At 36.1% G+C, this 19,568-nt stretch overlaps 1 long non-coding RNA gene across 1 annotated transcript; it reads right to left on the reverse strand.

Moving 5' to 3' along the window:
* Positions 1–425: 425 nt before the first annotated feature.
* On the reverse strand, positions 426–15,423 carry LOC105538754. The gene is made up of 3 exons (XR_001005958.1): positions 15,265–15,423; positions 10,020–10,256; positions 426–2,627 (listed from the first exon to the last, which is right to left on the reverse strand). It is a non-coding gene; the product is annotated as an uncharacterized LOC105538754 (long non-coding RNA).
* Between the last annotated feature and the right edge of the window lie 4,145 nt (positions 15,424–19,568).

Genomic DNA, 19,568 nt, shown 5'->3' on the forward strand with positions numbered 1-19,568 from the left:
GTTGTTAGTAGTTACATTAGTTTTTGGTATTGTGTTATATATTTATTAGTGCAACTTCTTATTAATTGTCTTGTTCATATCTGTAGCCCCAGCACCTAAAACAATGCCTGGTACATGATAGACTCTTGATAAATAGTTGATGATTCATTAAGAAAATGAATACCTGTTGATATAAATTGTAAAGGGAAGCAATATGGTAATTTAATCCATGAGCTTTACAGCAAAGAAAGTCATGAAAAATGAGATAGGGAATGAGGTTTAAGTGTAGGAAAAGTGGTTCAAGAGGCTGAATTTTGGAACTATGAGCTGAAATGTATTTTAGGATGAGTTAGAAGTAAAAGACCTTGATTAGAGTCCTTGATTGTCAAGAGTAAAGGGATCACATCCATGGCTTGATAAGGCTTGGTCCAGCTACATTTTTTTTCTTGAAACATTGAAATTTATTTTTTTCGATATGAAAATCCATTATTTTCTGTGCATCCTGAGGCACAAATAAAAAGATGTATCTTTTATAAATTTTGTTGAAATTTGAACATATTATATGTTTGGGGTTTTCTAATTTCTTGTGCAATTGTTTTTCCAAAAGTTAAGTGGGAAAAAGGGATTTAAGGAGGGAGAGAGAGAGAGAAGGAGAGATGGATTTTGCTTTTCTTCTTTGATCAGCAGAAAAAAAATGTGACTGCTAGCAGCAGCTTTTGGAGAGGGGAACAGGAAGCTAGATGTGCAGAAAACTGGAGGGGATATGTGGAAATAAATATCTTTCCTGCTAGTGTGACAGAGAGGTGGATATGATTGTTGTCCAAAAAATACTGTAAGAAAGTGGCAGAGAAGCAGATAAACTGACTCAGCACACTCTGAGGTTTGGAATTGTTCTTTTATAGAACTGATAATGGGAGGTGTTATAATAGCAGAGAAGGGGTAAAAATGACCTGTATATGTTTTTTACTCTCCAAGAGTTTTGGTTATGTTTCTTTCTTCAATTATATTTATTTCATGGTAAAATAAAGTTATTTTATCATAAGATAATGTACACCTAGAAATGGACAAAAATGTCAATTAGAACTGTTGATAAGGAATGAAAATATATTAAAGTCTTTAACGTGAATACTTTGTAGGTTTAATTAATTTTAAATTAATAAATAGAAAATCCATGGAATTGAGGGCCCTTCCTATGGCTTGTGCCACACTTCAGAAACACATCTCAGTTGATTTCATCATGCGGAAAAAAAGGGGTTAGATTTAAAAAAATTAGGTGAAAGAGTAAATACTTGGGAGATTTAAATGAAAAGCTATGAGTTAAAAGTAAGAAGTGAAAATCCATGTACTGCGTCTTGCCATAATTAGAATCTGGGTGCGTTTGATGAACTGAAGATTAAATGGTTTCTGGGAACTTTCAAAGCCAGGGGCTTTTCCATATTCCCAGCATGACTCAGCATGGAAAACTTCCAGTCAGTGTAAGCATGCAGGGCATTTTCTGAGCAGAAAAACCCTGCCAGCTTCTAGGCTTCATGGGAGAAAACAATAAATATGGAAGCCACCAACTCTCTGAATTAAAGAGAATAAAAAATGTTCTGAAAAGAAAAGGAAGGGGTAGCTCAGTAAAGAGAACCTTATTACTGGGAGCTATTTAGTCATGGCAAAAGTTCTAGATCTTTAAGACAAGAGTTGTTGGTATCGATTATGGGAAAGGATTAGATACACATATCTAAAACTACCTGATATAATTGGAATATAAAACCATTTAAACAATGTAATGAGAAGTCAAGAGATTTGGAGCCTCAAAACCTGGGTTTTAGTCCCAGATCTATCACTTGCTTGTTGTTATTGAAGTTTAATATACATACAAAAAGCTGCATAAGTGATGGTGCTGTGACTTTTCACAAAAGACACGTATGCACATAACCAGCATTCACTGAAATTGAGAATCAGGATATTAGCAACATCTCAGAAAGCCCCTTTTCACTCCCTTTTTGTTACTGACCCCCAAGGGTAACCAGTCTCCTGGTTCCTGATTTCTAACATAGCAGATTCATTCTGGCTGATTCATCATAACTTTATATGAATAGAATCATTCAATACATACTAATCTGTACTTAGTCTCTTTGGTTCAACATTGTATTTGTGATTTATTCATGTTGCTGTGCCTAGCTGTAATCTGTTAGTTTTCATCGACAAATTACATTGTTTGGAATAAATAAACATATTTATATGATCTACACTTGATGGGCATCTGGACTGTTTTTACGCTTTGGTTATTCTCAGAATAACCAAATGCAAGAATGTTGCTAGGAACATTCTGTACATTTATTTTTGTGAACATCTGAATGCATTTCTGACAGTCTACTAGGGCTGCCATAACAAAGTTGCAAAGACTGTGTAGTTTAAACAACAGAAATTAATTTTTTCACTGTTCTAGAGTCTGGATGTCCAAGGTTAAGAGGTCAGCAAATTTGGTTTATCCAGAAGCCTCTCTCCTTAGTTGCAGATGCCACTTTCCCATTGTGTCCTCATACCATCTTGCCTCTGTGCTCTGGTGTCTCTTTCTCTTCTTATAATCACATCATTCCTATTGAATTAGGGCTCTATCCTTTATACTTCATTTAATCCTGATGACCTTCTTCAGGCCCCTGCCACCAAATAAATACAGTTATATTAGTGGTTAGGATTTCAACATATGAATTTTGGTAGGACACAATTCAGTCTGTAATGGCATTTCTGTGGTTTATATTCTTAAGTAATAAATGCTAGGTCACTGCATTTCAGTACATTCGGGTTTAATAGACACAGAGTTTTCCAGATTGGTTGAACTGATTTGCACCGTTGTTGGAAATGCAAATCAGTTCAACCAATCTGGAAAACTGTCATTGTCTAGGGTTCCAGTTACTTCATAATATTCCTAAATATGGCATTGTCTTTCTCATTTTAGCCATTCTGGTGTGTATGTACATGGCATATCACTATGATTTAATTAGCATTTCTTTGATGATTACTGAAACTGAATATCTTTCACATATTTATTAGTGGCTTAGACATCCTCATTTGTAAAATGTCTGTCCAAAACTCTTGGCTAATTAAAAAATTTAATTGTCTGCCATTTTCTGATTGATTTGTGGAAGTTCTCATAATCCTGGAAATAAAATATTCTTGGTTGAATAGATACCTAGCGAATATCTTCTGCTAGTTGATTTATTTCCTTTTCAATCCTTAGTCATGTTCTGATTAATATAAGTGATTTTAACAGGGAAGTTTAATTCATAACTTTTCTTTTATGGCTAGTACATTTTTAACCTTATTTAAGTAACCTTTGCTTGGTTTTAAGTTACGAAGGTTTTTTACTTTTTTAACAACAGCTTTATTATTTTACTTTTACATTTAGATCTCCTGTACATCTACAACTGATTTTTGTGTATTGTGTGAGGCTTGGGAAGGGGTCATGATTCACTTTTTCCATGTAAAATTCAGCTGACCCCAAATCATTTATGTAAAAAGGCCATCCTTCCTTGCTGCACTGCAGTGTCACTTTTGTCATAAATCAGGTGAGAGTTCTAATAATGGGTCAGTTTCTGAATGCGTGCTTCTTTTTCACTGATCTATATTTTTATCCTTGAGTCTATAGCAAACTTTCTTAAATATAATAGCTTCATATGTGACTGGCTTGACTTCTTGTATTAACAGTAATCTTTGTCCAGGGCTATTCTTGGTCTTTTGCATTTTCAAACACGTTTTAAAATTAGCTTATTAATTTCCACAGAAATACCTTCTGGAATTTTGGTTGGGAGGATTACATCAAATTTATAAGTTAATTTAGGAAGAACTGATATTTTTAAAATATTGAACCTTCCAATTCATGAACATGGTATATCTCATTATTTAAATCTTTCTCAATTTCTGTCAGTACATTTTGTAGTTTTCTTTGTAGCTGTCTCATACATCTTTCACTATATTTATTCCTATAAATTTTATGATTTTTAAAGTTATTTTAATTTAGCCAAGTGATTTAATTTATTGCCATTATACCTCTAAGTATGAGTATTTTTTGAATTTTGAATAACATTGATCCAAAGATAATCTAGCCAAATCATAATGATCAAGCAGTGTCTTCACCCATTCCTTCATGCATTTCTTTATTGAATAATCATTTATTGCATTCCTCTTGTATGCTGGGCACAGTGCTAGATGCTAGGCACACAAAATAAGGCACAAAATAATAATTTATTGCATGCCTCTTGTATGCTGGCTGGGCACAGTGCTAGTTGTTAGGTACACAAAATAAGGCAGTCTTTATTCTAGAGGAGTTAAACAATAACAATATAGGATGACAAATTGAAGAGATGTGACTAATTAGGAAACCCAGAATTATGCTGAATAATAATCAGAATAATTACAGAAGTCATATTAAGGAGTAGGAACAGAAATAGCACAATTACTTCCCAAGGGACAATAATAATAAACTGGAACAATTGAGCAAAATGAAGGATAGTGTGAAAGAAAATAACTTGTTAATATTGTGTTTAAACTTGTAGCAAATAAAGAGATACTATTAAAACTTCTTACAGAATCATAACACACCAAATTGGTGCTAAATTAAACTCAAGCAAGAAAGTAGGAGCCTTGGAATACAGTGTGGTCTGTGTTGTCTTGATGTAATGGGTTTTTGAGGAGTAGGAGCCATAAACATAAATGCAACAAGTGATCTTCTCCACACTGGGGCCACAGAAGAAAGGGCCTGTTTAGGTCACCAGGAGGAATTTATCTGGAAGCAGTGGGATGGGAACTGAGACAAACCCAGCTCCATCATTTATTTACAAGGCTGCAGTAGGAAGTATGGATCCTTTTGTTTTCTAGAAGAACTATAAACAAACTTCTCTGTTTATTTGTATAAAGGATACCATTGAATTTTTGTAAACAAAGTAGACTGTTAGGGATAAAGGATAGTTTGATTTAGGATATGTGTCCATAACATATATTATCTCAGGAGCATTATGCTGCCTACTGACAGTGGCAAATTCACGACATTAAAGCAAATGTAAGAATGATGAAAATACAGGAGTGAAAGGGCAAGGAATTGAGAAGTGAGGATTTTGAACTTCCACTAGTTCTGAAAAGCACGTCTAATTTAAACTAGAAGTAAATGGATGTAATAGAAATATCTTTCAACTAGGAAAGAGAACTAGTCCCAGTTTTTACACATACTTTTTAAGCTATTTAGCCTCTCTGGTTCTCAGTTTCTCTTATAGAATATGTTGCTTTCCTTCCATAGCAACTCACCTAATAATTGCACTCAATAAATATGAGATAAATGAATGAATATACAGGAGATAATGAGTGGGAGGGGGTCTTTATTGGGTCTTCTTAGTTTTCTTACTCTCTGTATTTTCTTTAAACAATCATATATTCTCCTATGGGTTACAGTTTAAATCTGCTATTGACTCCTAAATTATAAATCCATCTCAGATCATTCCTTGAACTCTAGGTATGCATATATATTTTCTTTTAACTTGACATCTGCAATTGGATACTCCAGCTAAAAATTGAAATACCTAGTATGAACTCATTGATTTTTATCTTCCTCCCAACTTGCTCTCCTCCTGTGCCCCTACTTTCGTTAACGGCATTCAGCAACAGACCCTGTTGCCCAATATACCGCTGATCACAATTTCCCAAAGAGGCTATGTCCTAAATAGCTCTGGGAAGCAACCACTTCTCTCTCTATTCATATGCCCACAATCCTTGTTTAGGTCCTTGCAAAAATGGCCTGCACAACTCTAGTATCCTTTCAAACAGGTCTCTGACTTTAGAATATTCTCTTTGAATTGATTGCATTATTTCAGACAGTGATCTTTCTAACATATAACTCAAATCCCATCACTCTCTGCCTAAAATCATTCAGTGATTCCACATTGCCCCAAGGATAAAGTGCCAGCTCCCTAAAGTGGCTTACCATCCTTGTTATACACTCCTGCTTTCCTCTCCAATCTCATTTCTTGAATAAATTCTATCTTCAGCCAGACGGTGCTGCTTTCCTCGCCTGTGCTTCATGCTCTACTTTCCTGACCCTGAACATGATGTTCTGCTTGCCTAAGTGCTTCGTCCTTCCACCCAGCTCTTACCTCCAGCCTCCACATCTTAGCCTCCTCACCTGACAATATTCTCGCCAACTGTATTGTTTCAACGTAGAAATCATCTTTGTAAAGATGTCTTTTCCCTGTGGTTGCTACTACTCCTTTCCTAGCACATTTGTGTGCTGTATTATCTGTTAAATGTCTGAGTCTCCCACCAGATGAAAAAACTTTGGGAGTATGTGAACGTTTACCTGTCTGGTTCGCGTTCCTTGTGTTGTCTAATTGTCTGGCTCAGCACAGATTATTAATAAATATTTATAAAACAACATTACTCTCTTGCAATAGTAAAATACTATAATAGAATGTTAAATAAAATTATAAGGCTGAGACAACAGTTTAAATTTGGCTGGCGTGGGTGGGGGTATAAAGGAAATGACAGCCTGGGGCACTTCAGAGGCATTTTATGACATGAACATTTATGACGTCAGAACAAAAAAGTTGTGCTTTTCGTTTGGGATTTTGGGAATGAACCAGAGGACAATCCTTTCACTGCTGCTGCTATAATATAAATTCTAGGAACAATAAAGAACATTGTGACCTGAAAAAATAGACTTTTGGGAAAAGCTCTTAAAATTTGGGGTGGTACACAAGAGGATGTGGTATGTCTTGCCCAGTGAATAAGGATCTTCAGAAAACTTCTAAAAAGACGCTGCATCTGCTTTAGTTGTTCAGAGGAATCCATATTCTCTGAGCACTGTTTTCTCCAAAACATTTTGAGAAATGGGCCTCAGTTTTCTTACTTGTAAAGTGGGTATGGTAGAAAATGTACCTGTCATCTTGTACATGAGAATTCAATAGACCAAAGAAATAAACTTTTACAATGGCCTGGCACCTAGTAAATACCAGCTAAGTGTTTACTTCCTTTATTACCATTGTTATCAAGTTGACACTGAGATAAGAGCTAACACATAAAGTAAGAGGCGTTGTTGTGGTACATCTGCAGAAGTCATTTGTGTTCTCCAAGTCCTTCCAGAGTTCTTCTGGGATGGTATATAAGAGTCCTGGGATTGAGTTCCTGCAGTCTGGCCTCGAAATCTGTGGTCCTGGCTGAGCTTCAGCTAACAGTACATCTGAGGCTTCCTGTCAATCAAGGATATCTTATATGGGACTGAGCAATTTAGATTTGAAATGCTAAGTGTGGAACAAATGTTACCACATCAGATAGGAATGGAAACTGTTCCTTGTGGAGAGATACCAGGATCTCTCTTCCTTGGGAAGATGAGCTGAGAGAGGAACGCAGAGATGTCGTCTGTGCAGCCACTAGCACTGGCCCCTGTGCCACCTTAGTTCTTCAGGGTGAGCTTTAATTGTTGCCCAGTTTCATGAGTTTCAGGCTCTATGCTATTGTGAGAAAATTGTGCTGAAAGCTACTGGGAGACCACACAATGACAGCTGGCACACTGATACACTGTGGAGGTCACTGCTAGAGTTCAAGGCTCTCTGGGATGCTCCAGGGCACAAACCCTCAGATTCGGGTGCTCATCCAGGGAGGTTTGGATCCGATCTGCATGAATCCCAGTGTGGTAGCAAGGAATTTCCTGCCTCCTACTGCTTCAGGACAAAATGCTCAACCCATTTTTAGAAGGCCTTCACAGCCCTTTTGGGGCATTCCCAGGGCAGGTGGGCAGGAGGTGGTGACCGTTGGGGCTGGGCATCCATCAGACCTGGGATGGAGTGGTGCCTCACCTGGATCTGCACACCCCAAAGTGGTACCCAACGCTGGGCGGAAAGGAAATGAGTGTACGTGTGTTGCACTTTGATCAGTGTCCTGCTCCTCCCCTTCCTCCCCCTGCACATCGTGTGAAAAGGAGTGGCGTTCTCCCAGACACAGATCAACTTCGGAAATTGGGATTGTGGTACTTTCTGAAAGTGTGCAGCATTTTAACCTCGAGTGTGTAAGTCTAAGTATTGTAAAACATGTTTTTATATTTTAAAATCTCTTAAAGATAATTTTATTTTATTGAACCTCAGAAACTATCTGCATATTCATAAAGAATGCTTGATTAAAAGATAGTATCTCCCAGAGCCCCTGAAATTTTAGTCTAGTCACACTCATTTGGAATCAGCCTATTAGATACCTCTCTGACACTAACGGTAACAATTACCATATTCATAATTACTAGGGAATTCTAAGGAAAGTGTATATATGCACAAACACATTGTATACATATTCAGAATGTATGTGTATATAAATTATATACCGTAAATATATCTGTTTGTTACCTGTCATTTTTTTTCCTATAAAAAGTAATTTTATTCATGTCTAGTATTAACTCCCAGGCAAAGCATATATTTAAGTATTAGGCTAATGTTTAAAGGTTTTCGAGAAGGCTACAACCCTGAAATATTATCTGATTAGAAAATAAAATTGGTGGTTCTGCAGTTAGCCTTTGGCTTCATTTCAGTATTGGTTAGTGTTCTACTGCTTGCTGGGTTTGAAAACTTACCTGAAAGTACATCCCTTACTGATCAGTAAATTTATTTGTAGGTTATTGTCACAGCTGGTAAATGAGAAATTTAATTTTCTCTCTTTAATTCAGTTTGGCTTTCTGACATGTTGCTGTTCTCTCCTTGAAGCAAGTGCTGTTTGCCCGTTTTCCTTACTCCAGTGCCTATCACATAAAAGGGCTTAGTACATGCTTCCTGAAGTAATGACTTATCAGATGCATGGTCAGTGCCCCTAAATCTTGCTTCTCAGTGTGGTTTGGAGCCTGAGAAAGAATGGTAGCTTTGGAAAAGTAAATTTAAAAGTCAGAAATCATTAAAAAGCACAAAAATATCCTAAAGTAAGGTTTTCATATGATTCTACCACAGGGCTTATTGATCTTTTCTCATCTTTAGACTTTGTTTCTAGGTGCCCAACAGAAGCTATCACAACTTTAATGGTTGCTAACTCCCACTTTTTCATTATACTCTTGCTAAGTTGAAGAGTCTCCTCCTCTTAGGAACAGAAACGACTGTGCTATATATTGGAATTTCCAAAAGCCACCAAACACCAATGATACACCACAGATGGGTGTCCATGAGAGTCGAATTAGCACTACTCCCCTCAGTGTGGCTTCTGTGTCATCACTAGTGTACTGCAATCCCTGCCAAGGCAGGACAGGGGGACGATGAGTGCCAACTGGATTCCAGTCCAGACTGAATGATAAGGTTCTGCCACAGGGAATGGATTATGTCTGTTTAAGGCCACAATGGACAGTGTCCTTTTCTGTCATTGCAGCTACATCATCCAAACTCCCCAGATCACTAAGGAAACTCAGAAGAACATGAGCAGAACATCACAACAATGGGTGTGCACAACTCTGATAAAACATGTACATTTAAGGCTCTCTATTCTCTCTAATAGGTTAATTCAGGTGGTATGATAACAAAACTGCCATCTACAGTTTGGAACAGGTAGGGATGAAAGAGGATGGTGGAATGGGATCTTTTCAAATTTATCCAGTGGGGTAAATGGAGGATCTTCTGTTTCATAGTAGCTACATAAAGTAACTATAGAAGATTATTTTCAGAGAAAAACAAAACAAAACAAAAGCCACTACTAGGCATGCCTATTATGCCTAAAATGTCATTGTCTATTTATATACTTGCAAAGGCTATTTTCTGCTGAATTTAAACAGCACAAACATCAGAAAAACTAGATAATAGTCTATCTACTGGAAATATTTGGAACAGTTTCTTACAATCATAATATTAGAGCACAAACATATTCCCCTCTCCTTTTCTTTTTCTCTTTTGAATTTTCAGTAGAAGGGATGACAATAATAGGTATAACTTTTATTGGATAATACTTTAATTTAGATCACCGAATTATGTATACCTATAGCACCCAAAATGCTACTAAAGTCAAATCTCTACATTTAAATAATAAATAAATAATCTGATTTTACTCACATCCACCTTCCATCATGGTCCAACTAGACACTCCCCCATTGTGACTGTTGATGGAAAATTCTTCCATGTTTGGAGAAACCACAGTTACTGATTAGTTTTAGCTCTAAGAGCTCTTTCCTCCTTCTCATCAAGCCTAGGCAAAGTTCCACAACAATATTTTTTCCTGTTTGTCTCCACTCAGAAGTTCTTAATCTCTTCAGGGAACAGGGAAAATGCAGGAGTCCCCTTTGTACATCGCTTGAAATAAATAAAAATATTATCCAAAACTCATGTCAGTACAGGAGTGACTGTTATAAAGAGAAAGAAACAAATTGTGATGATTGGAAATGACAAGAACTTGGATTTTTCTCATTTTTCAGCATGAAATTCTGAGCTTACAACCTGCAAAATCTTATTATAAAAGTAAGATAACTGCCATATAAAAATTGAAAATCATGCAAATATTTATGTATGATCCCACTAGTTCACTCCATATTTTTTTTGGAGTGTAAAAAACATTTATTATTTTAAAAATCACATCCAATTGAAAAAAAGAAACACAGAGTCATAAAATAAAAGAAGAGGAACACAGGCTTTGCACTCCACTGAAACGTTTTGAAAACTAAAATGAGCAGCCATTGCTTTACAGCAAAAATATTATATCATCAACAAGGTAGGAAAATAAGCAATTGCCTTTGAAATGGCCATAGATGTACTAGCACAGTGGTTGTGAGAATAGATGTTTGAGCCTAACCGTTTGGTTTCAAAAGCTGACTTTTCCACAGAGTTCTTCATGTAATATTGGTCAGGTTGCTTCATTTTCCTTATCTGTTAAATGGTGATACTCATGGTACCTACTTTATCTTGTTATTATGGCACTTTGAGGAGTTAATAACGAGAAGTACATAGAATAATGGTGTCTGATAAGATTAAGGTATTGTTACTATTCTTCAATTTCTAATATTTCAAAAGAAATACTGACCTGCACTGAAGAATAATTGACTTCCTTCTTCAAAGCTTCATTAAATAATAATAAATAGTTGATTCCTTTTTCAGTTGGGAAACCAAATTCAGTCAATCTCTTAGAATATTACCATGAATTGTTTCTGAATTAAAACTCACCCCAAACAAATGAGGAGATACTTTTCTGTGATTTATGGAATAGTTTGGAAGAAGGATACTGTTATGCCAGGAGTTGAAAACTGCACTCAGAAAGTCTATTCATGCTGACTGCAAATATTACCAGTGGGATGAAAATCGGGTGTGTCCAATTTCATCACTGATAAATCTAGAATGATAACAGATCTGCTTTAAGGGCAAGGTCTAAGAATGCTCTTCTTATATGCAAAATGTTTTTGCTTAATTTCATGCTCTACAGTTTGAGAGTCATTTCTTATAAAATTTATAATAACTGATGAGGCAGCCAGTGTCCTGCCCTAGAGATTTCTATCTTATTTTATAAGGTAAAACTAAAGTTTCCTTTCAGGTTAAATAAGGATTATAATCTTCTTTGCACAAGGAAAAAAAAAAAGTGTTCTTACTAGATCACCTTTGGTAAGATTTGTGATTGTTTATCCCACAAAATATTTAAGTTTAGAAATTATTTCCTTTCTCCTCCAGGAGAGTATAAACTTTTCCCCTGTGACTATTTGTTTTTCTTCAAAATATATTAGCCCATATTTATCACAGTCATGGTCTCTATGTCAACGAGAGAAGATGCCATGTATCTCCTAATTTAGCAACACTTTTTGTTCAGGTTTCCAGATAAAGCACAATACAAGTTTTAAATATAAAGGGAACAGGCTGTTTCCCACAAAGCACACTGGTGTTCATAGGATGAGAAACTGGCCCCCCGTGGTGTTTGATAAGAAAGGAGTTCCTAGCATAAAGATATTTTTAGCACATCTAATAAAACATCAGTTCCATCTGCATTTCCTTAACATGTTGTGCTAAATTCTCCCTCCAACATTCCAGGATTAGTTTATTATTCAAAGTGACAGGGAAAAGTCACTTTAGATTTTTCTGTCACCATAGGAGCAAATGAAAATCTGTTATTATTATATTAACATATGTTTCTTTTTCTTTATCAATACACAACAGCATTTGGGTCTCTACTAAAAATTATCACACACTTTAAATGATAAACTGAGCCTCTTGAAATTTTTTATTTATTTTGAGACTATAACATCAATATGTTTAAATCAAATATTAATTTCTGTCTCTATTTCAAACATGACTCCTAATAACTGAAAAAATAGAAGTTTGTGTTTACTGCTCTACATCTCTTTTCCTAAGTAATTAACTAACAAATTAGCTGTCAACTTCTTTATTCACTGAGATCTTAGTTAAAAGAGTATGTGTGTGTGTATGTGTATGTGTGTATGTACATATACACGTACACACATATACATACTATTATATACTATATATAATAGTATATATATATACACACACACATACATGCACAGAGAGAGAACGTTAAAACATAATGAAAAGTGGTATTTCAAAAGATCTGTTAAGCAAAATCTTGATCAAAATATAAGCTGGTTGCCAACATATAGAAAGGTTTATTATACTATAATTGGTTTTGAACATGGTTTGTAATATCTCTCCCTCTTCCATGCGTATAATTTTGATTTATTACCAGGTTGATAATCACCTGGCCAGAATTAGATTTCTTGTTCATATAAAGGTAAATGTCAAATTTACATATCAGTAATGCAAATGGGAAAAATTATTTGGAGTAATTTCTTTTCATTGGAACTATTTGTATCACTGCTCAATAAATCTATTATTTGATTTTATTTCTAGGGCATTATTAAAGAGATTTGTCAGAAAAAATATGTTTATATATGTGTTTACATATGTATACACACTATATAATAAAATAGAAATTGGAGATATATATGCATGTGTATATGAGTGTATATGTGTGGTGGTATATAGGACTACATTACAGAATATTTTTCTAAAGTTAGGAATTTAAAGGGTGAATATCATACTAGGCCACATTTCTGAGTTGTAAAAAAAAATCACTGAATTTTACAGATTTGAGGTTTTAAGCTTAAAATTTTAGTTGCATTTTTAAAAACTCAAAAGCAGTTGACAAACTGGTTTCAAAAAGAAGAGTTAATATTGCAAAAGTGAAATTACTCATAAAGCTAAATCTAGACAAGACAGAAATAAAATTTTAAAAATTTAAAATCCAACTTTATTTTAAAAGCACATATGTTTTGCATTAGAAGGTGTAGCCCTACCAATCATCTTTTCCTCTAAAATATTCAGAGTACATTTTTAGAACATTGTAGAAACACTTAAATGCCAGTGGTTCATTATTTTAAAAGTATTGCCTCTTTTAACAAATGCAAGACTAATGTTGAAATATAGCTTTTATTCTGTTTTTCAGGCTTCAGACATAAAGTCTATTTTATGGTTTATAAACTAATAGGAGACATAGTGACTTCTTTTATTGCTAGCAAGATTTTAAATGTTCTTTTTGGGAGGTATAGTGACTATTATTATTATTTTTTTTCTGCTTGAGAAATGTTACCTTCTGAGAAAAAAGCAAGGCACTTTTTCTACTGTTGTGATTCCTTAAAATAGTTTTTTTCCCTTTTGTTTTGTTTATAATACCCTTCCCAGTTCCCTTGGTCATCTGAGCATGGCTGATAACTTCACGTCTCTTTTTTTGATTCATGAATAGAGAATTCTAACTTTACGTTAAAATGAAGAACATATTTAGTTCTCAAGAATAAGCTCATCCTGGGAATATATTGACACCTTGGCAGATGTATTAAACCAGAAAAAGAACATAGGAGGGACGTGGCCCTCCTTGTGAACAACACTCTCATGGTTGAGTCCTTGCTGAGGGTTAGAAAAACATCCTGGTATGTACATTTGAAGCTTATTGGTTTCCTGAGCTAAGATTAGGGATTAGGACAAGAGGTGTGGCTGGAATCTCTTCCTGAAGATTGTGATTCTGGGACTCAGAGGAGTCAAGATCAAGGTTCCCACAGCAGAGCCAGAAAAATAAATAAATAATAATTAGTCCTACACCTCTGACATTCGACTACCCCCTTGGGTATTGTATCTTGGTCCTAATATATTTTGTTTTCCTAGTTGAGGCTGGAACTGTGTAGAGCATTGAGCAAATATTTTGTTCTTACCAAATACATATGTCTTTTTGGACTGTACAAATACTAAATAATAATAACCATATTCTTTATTTTTTGAGATGGAATTTCGCTCTTGTTGCCCAGGCTGGAGTGCAATGGCACCATCTCGGCTCACTATAACCTCCACCTCCCAGGTTCAAGCGATTCTCCTACCTAATCCTCCCAAGTAGCTGGGATTACAGGCATGCGCCACCATGCCTGACTAATTTTGTAGTTTTAGCAGAGACAGAGTTTCTCCGTGTTGGTCAGGCTGGTCTCAAACTCCTGACCTCAGGTGATCCGCTTGCCTTGGCCTCCCAAAGTGCTGGGATTACAGGCATGAGTCACCACGCCCGGCATGTAGCCCACCAAAGAGGTGTTGAGCCTCTCTCTTGTTAGATAACCTATCAGGCAATATTTTCTTATAAATTACTTCAATAACGATTACTGTTGAATCATTAACTTTGTACATTTTTTCCAGATGAGGATTTGTGTTAAAGTTTCATTTAACTAAACCATTTTGGGTAGCTTGTTATCACAAAAGAGTCAGGACAGGCTTAAAATCAGTCAGAAGTTTACCTATTCAATTCTATAAAACAAAACAGATACCTATGATATGCTAGGCTGGATAGCAGCTGCTGGAAGGTTTAGAAATGTATGGCAGTCTCTTATTTATTTCTGTGAATTCCAACTTATTTCAAACACAAAAGTAGCCACACTGTTGAAGACAGTATGATGGAGACTTTGAAATCAGATAGATCTGTCCCAAGTCCATGACTACCAGTCATGCAACCTCAGACCATCATCCAGTCAGAGTCTGGACTCCTGTAAATGAGTATGGTCACCAGCACTCACATGCTGCAGGGTTGTGACACATGCCAACACACAGCAGGGGACACGGGCTAAACATCTGGAAAATGGAAAATGCTCTTATTCTCAAGGCCAGGCCAATATCTACATTCCAAAATACTAGCATGTTAACCTATCTATACATTTCAAATTGCAAAAGAATTCATTGCTTCTTAAAAATATAGTTGACATTCTAAGCAGAGCTGAGTGTTGACTAAAATAAACTAGGCTAGTAGTTATCATAGAAATGTTGATAAGATTACCTGGTATTCATTATACTTAAGAGCAAGACTGGTCCTAGGTAGAAATGAGAAACTACTTCAGTCTGTTTTTCCCACCTTCCTACCTCCCATTCATCTTCCTTTCATCATTCACACACTTACTGCCCAGAAGCTTCTTTCGCTGCCTTGACATTGTTAGGTGGCCTATTTCAGTAAAAAACAGTCTCTCTGAAGTGTTGGCTGGTACTGTTTGAACCTCTGTTAGCTCACTAGATGCTCTGCATTTTAATAGGGGTCTCTTGAATGCACAGGAGTTTTATGGTTTTTTCTTTTTTTTTTTTTTTTTGAGACGGAGTCTCACTCTGTCACCAAGGCTGGAGTGCAGTGGGGCAATCTCGCCTCACTGCAACCTCTGCCTCCCGGGTTCAAGCGATTCGCCTTCTCAGGCTCCCAAGTAGCTGGGATTACAGGTGCCCACCACCATGCCTGGCTAATTTTGTGTTTTGGGTAGAGATGGGATTTCACCATGTTGGCCAGGCTGGTCTTGAACTCCTGAACTCAGGTGATCCACCTACCTTGGCCTCTCAAAGTGCTGGGATTACAGGTGTGAGCCAACATGCCCAGCCCACACAGGAGTTTTAAACCCAGGAGAATTGTGCTGTCTTGTGAGGCAGACTGTCTTCTCTGTAGCTACTCTCTCTCAGAAAGTTCATCGATTCTTACAACATTAACTTTCATTTTTATTGTTACTATCCTTAAAAATATAGGTCAAAGATGTCTGTCTCTTTCTCCCAAGTTTTGGTCCTACAATTTCTTAATGGACATTTCAGTTCAACAGATATTTGTGAGGCATCTCTTATTACATGTGAGACTAGGATCAATACTTTAAATGTATTTAAAATAGACACCATGTTTATGTACCTGCCAAGAAATCTTTTTGTTCTCCGTAATCAATTTGTGCTATGATTTGTCACCAAGTCCTATCAATTCTTCTTTTAAAGAATTCTCATCACCTTACACTTGGAAGATACATTAACTTGTTATCTTAAAAACAAGGATTATAAATCATTCTACTATAAAGACACATGCACACATCTGTACTGCAGCACTATTCGCAATAGCAAAGACATGGAACCAACCCACAAGCTCATCAATGATAGACTGGATAAAGAAAATGTGGAACATATACACCATGGAATACTATGCAGCCGTAAAAAAGAATGAGTTCATGTCTTTTGCAGGGACATGGATGAAGCTAGAAACCATCATTCTCAGCAAACTAACACAGGAGCAGAAAACCAAACACCACATGTTCTCGCTCATAAGTGGGAGTTGAACAATGAGGACCCTTGGACGCAGCGAGGGGAACATCCTATAGTGGGGCATGTAGGGGGTTAGGGGGCAAAGGGAGAGAGAGCATTAGGACAAATACCTAATGCATGAGCGGTTTAAAACCTAGATGACGGGTTGATAGGTTCAGCAAACCACCATGGCGCATGTATCCCAGAACTTAAAGTATAATAAATAAAAACAAACAAACCAAAAAAATAAGAATCTTCCAGCTCCCATGTGATCCCTGTGGCAAGTGTGAACTGATCCCCTTCCCTTCACCTCCTTACTTTGCCTCAGCGGCAGTGGGCTCTGCCACTTTATAGCTCTGTGACTTTGAACAACGCATAGTGGTTTTAACCTTGGTTTATTTATCCACAAAATATAACGAAAAATACCTACCCTGCCTTCCTTACAGGATTATTGTAATGATTAGTCAAAATGGTGCATAGGAAATCATTTTATGTATTAAATATTTATATCACACTGTTAGGCATAGTATTCTTGTTTTCTACCTCATCTTGACGTGGTGAGACAGACTTGAGTTCAAATCTTGAATCCTCCACATATTAGTCACGTGAATATTAAGTTACTTAACCTCTCAGAACCGCTACATTCTCATTTGTGAAATGGAGATGTGAACCTCCATGGAGCTTGGTGTATGGATTAGATGGAGAAAACATTGGTGAAGTACCAAGGACTGTGCCTAGTGCCAGCTTGCATGCCATAATGCTAGTTTTTTCTTTGTGTTCTAGTTGGTTCAATGTTTTCTTCTTTACCAGTCTTTCTTAGTCTTACCTGTATGATTTTATCTCTATTTTTCTGGACCAACTTTGTGTTTTCTAGGCAGATTGATGGGTGTGTGCATTTTCTGTGGCTGCTATAACAAATTACCACAAACATAATGGCTTAAACCAATGCAAATATATTTTCTTACAGTTCTGAAAGTCAGAAGTTCAAAATCAGTAACACGAAGGTGTCTGTTTCTTCTAGAGGCTCAGGGGAAACCCATTTCCTTGCCTTTTCTAGCTTCTAGGGCTGCCCGCATTCCTCAGATAGTGGCCCCTTCCTCACCATACTCCAATCTTAAGCTTTTGTCATCACATCTACTACTCACTCTGATCTCCTATTTCCTTTTAAATGATCCTTGTGATTATATTATTAGGATCATCTGGATAACCCAGGATACTATACCCATCTCATGATCCTTAAGCACATCTATCAAGTCTATTTTGCTATATAAGGTAAAATTCACAGGTTGTGGAATTAGGATATGGGCATCTTTTGGGGACTGTTATTCAGTATACCATAGTCAGTTACCTGAAATTCCCACGGACTTATTATGGTCATGGTTACATTTTACCCTTTACCTATTTACATTCTCCTTCCTCAAATTTTTCCTTTTTTTTTTTTTTTTTTTTTTCTTTTTTTTTTTTTTTTTTGGCTGGAGTACAATGGCACACTTTGAGACATACTATTAAGTTTGTAGATCTCCATCTGTTGAAGTTGGAATATAGATCAATGCTTAGTTATGTGTTTTTTCCTAATGTTTACTATTTCTTACTAAATTTCAACTTCTCTCATTCAGGAACATATCTTTTTGTTTATTTTTAAGTCACACAACATACTTTCATTTATACATTCGTTCACCAAGGTGCTCTTAAGCATCTACTAAAAGCCAGGCCTTATATTCAGTGCAGGAGATACAAAGCTCAGTGAGCGTAGCACAGTCCTCATCTTTTGAGAACTCATCAAGTGGTAGAAGTGTGGTAGAGACAGTAAAGCTCATATTCCCCCAAAGTTCCCAGCTTCCTTACCAGTGGGGGGGCTAATATGATATGATCTGGTCATGAAATGGGGGCAATATTGATATTGTGCCTTCTCTGGGATGAAGCAATGAAACACTTACATGTAGCTCTTTGATTGCTCTTTGCCACTGGGAGCAGCTACAAGATGGTGGAACTTCCAACAGCCTGAGGTTCTGAGAGACCATGTGCAACAAAGCCTCTGGAAATTCATGTGGGACATGGAAACATGAAAGAAGAAAAGTTTTGCTGTTGCAAGTCACATGAAATTTAGGAGTTATTTACTACCCCCTGGTCAATCCTACCCAATACCGAAAAAGAAATCTGGAATCCTGTATCATAGGCATAGCATGATAGCATATACTAATGTTTTGAAGTAGAAAACTGTTCCAAATGAGAACAGAGGAAGTACTTGAGTTGATTCTTAAAGGACAACAAGAAGGTTTGAGGTGGATGAGGTGTGAGAACAAGCATTTTCCCAAATAGCAAATAGCACATACAAAGACTTGGAAGCCTAGAGAGAATTCAGATGGCAGGGAAGGAGTACAATTTCTGTGTGGGTAGGGGGGAAACTGAGGCCAGAGCTAGAGGTGAGAGGGCATTGGATGCCATTCTAAGACATTCTATTTTCATTCTATAAGCTAGAGTTTCTTAAAAAATTTTTTTAAATTTTGTTCATTTATTTTTGTTTAAAATAGTAATACAAGTATATTATGTAAAATTAGAAAGACATTGGAAAGCAAATGAAGAAAATAAAATAATCACTAATATTATCACATTGAGAAATAACTGTTAATGCTCCTTTCGTATTTTCTTCTAAATATGTGCATGTACAGATTTGATTGTTTCTCTTTAAAATTGAGATTATGTTTTATGAGAATTATTTTGTTTGTTTAACCTTTCCAATTAAAAGTCTTCAAAAAGAATTATCAGTTTGGGATGATAAAATTTCAGTGACCAAAAGATAAATCATAATTCATTTAGCTATTTAGCATTTAGGAAATATCCATTGTTATGGAGATTATCTGTTTAAGCAGACTTTAAAATAAGCAGTTTAATTGTGGAATAATGTATATGGAAGAAATGTTATCTACTTTAAGTGTAAATTTGAGGGGTTTTGACAAATGTGCTTGTCATGTAAATACCACCATCATCCAGATTAGAGCATTTCTATCGCCACAAAAAAGCGTCCTTGTATTCCTCTGCAGTCAA

The sequence above is a fragment of the Mandrillus leucophaeus genome, unplaced genomic scaffold (assembly GCF_000951045.1).
Source record: "Mandrillus leucophaeus isolate KB7577 unplaced genomic scaffold, Mleu.le_1.0 Scaffold1989, whole genome shotgun sequence".
NCBI classification, from domain to species: domain Eukaryota; kingdom Metazoa; phylum Chordata; class Mammalia; order Primates; family Cercopithecidae; genus Mandrillus; species Mandrillus leucophaeus.